Source organism: Tupaia chinensis, unplaced genomic scaffold (assembly GCF_000334495.1).
Source record: "Tupaia chinensis unplaced genomic scaffold, TupChi_1.0 Scaffold140548_1, whole genome shotgun sequence".
NCBI classification, from domain to species: domain Eukaryota; kingdom Metazoa; phylum Chordata; class Mammalia; order Scandentia; family Tupaiidae; genus Tupaia; species Tupaia belangeri.
Genome location: NW_006200423.1, coordinates 838606 through 840461, shown reverse-complemented (window position 1 = coordinate 840461; position 1856 = coordinate 838606).

Genomic DNA, 1856 nt, shown 5'->3' with positions numbered 1-1856 from the left:
ACTTACCATGTACCATAATTTATTTTACTCTTTTCTTTTTATTTTTTTTTGGGGGGGGGGTACCAGTTCATTTTTTCTTCTGATGGAGGATTAAAAACTAAAAAGTTCTTCTCATACTAAAAATTCTATAAATTTTGGATAAAATGGATTAATTACATTTTCAGATAACTGGTGTCACTAATCAAAAAACTAATGTCCTGTATTCAAATTTGATGCCTTCTTTCCAATTGATGCATATAATTTTCTGTACTAGATGTCTCAAAATATACTCAAAATGTTTCTCCCCTAAAGACCACACGAGGGCAATCTAACCCCACTAGACTTGGTTTTGATCCTGGGTCCCTGACTAGAATAGTGAAAAAAGGAGAGTTATGATCATTTTAATTCTGTTACCAAGAGCTTACCTGTCAAGTAATTTATCAAATTGTTCCTAAAGATGTTTTGTTTTATTTTAGTTTATTGTAACTTATTACAAATCGGGATTTTTAAACATCAATAATAATTTTGTACTTTACCAAAAAAATGATTGTGTCCAGTAAACTGGAACAGGGTAAACCAGTCTGGTGACCAGAACCTTTATTACAACAAAAGATACATATTGTAATATGTAATTTTGAACATATGTTACCAATATGACAAGAACCATTCTTGTTTAGTCTTCCTCTCCCCAAACTCCATGTAAGTCTTCCTCTTCAACTATTATCTATAGCCTAAAGTGTATTTGGAGCAATTATGAAGAATGAAATATATTTGATATAGTGAGTCAGAGAAACATAAACACAACAAGAAATGTGAATTTTGAGTGACAAGTGCTCTGAAGGAAAATGCATGGTATTTTTGAGACCATATAATGAAAATAAAAAGTTAGTTAGAAATTAGCTGCTTAAAGAAATACTGATTATACTGAAATCTGAAAGAGAAGGTAGAATTAGTCAGGTGAAATTTAATGTAAGGAAAGGAAAGAAAATAGAACAGTAGAATATAAAATATCTGGGCATGAAATTAGGTCTACAATAATAAAGTTATTATGAAACCATTTATCTGGGGCATACACAGCTGCCCCTTCAAAATCACAGAGAAGTTACTGCAACCTGTATACTTTCTACCATTAAGAAAAAAATGGACAGTGCCAAAATGTCTCTTTGGGTTTTGGAAGCATATTATGAAACTGGGAATTCTGGTAACGTTAGCTTTCTTTTTGAGAGAGGTTTTTGCTATAGGGTGCATGAACTCTCCAGAAAGACAGAGAGAGACAGAAAGTGAGAAATCACCCACAGTGGGGATGGCCACGCCACAATCCCTTCTCCTCCACTCTCCTCTTAGGATCTTGGGCATGCACGCACATGTGCCCGGTGTGAGTTTAAACCACTGTGTCTGGGACTTGAACTGCAGTTGACTACATAGGAGTCCAGCAACATAACCATTACACCACCTGCTGATCTTGATAACACTAGCTTTGAATGGGTTCCAGAGCAACAAAGGTTCTTCATACATCTAAGCTGTGATTAAGCCAACAACTTTGGCCATAGAAGCTGCAGATCCCATGACATAACAGGAATCTATAGTAGAGAGTCATGATTTTGAGTCCTACTAAGGTTTTAGTCAAGGTCCTTTGCTTTAGATAAGATCACACTTATGCAAAAGACTAGCATCCCTTAGCATTACATTTGGTCCTAATAGAAAAAGCATATATAGGCACCAGCAGATGGCATAATGATTATGTTGCTGGACTCCGACATAGTAAATTGCAGTTCAAGCCCTGGACCTGGCAGCTTAAAATTCATGCCAGACACTGTGTGTGTGTGTGTGTGTGTGTGTGTGTGTGTGTGTGTGTGTGCACGCCCACCTTTAAGAAG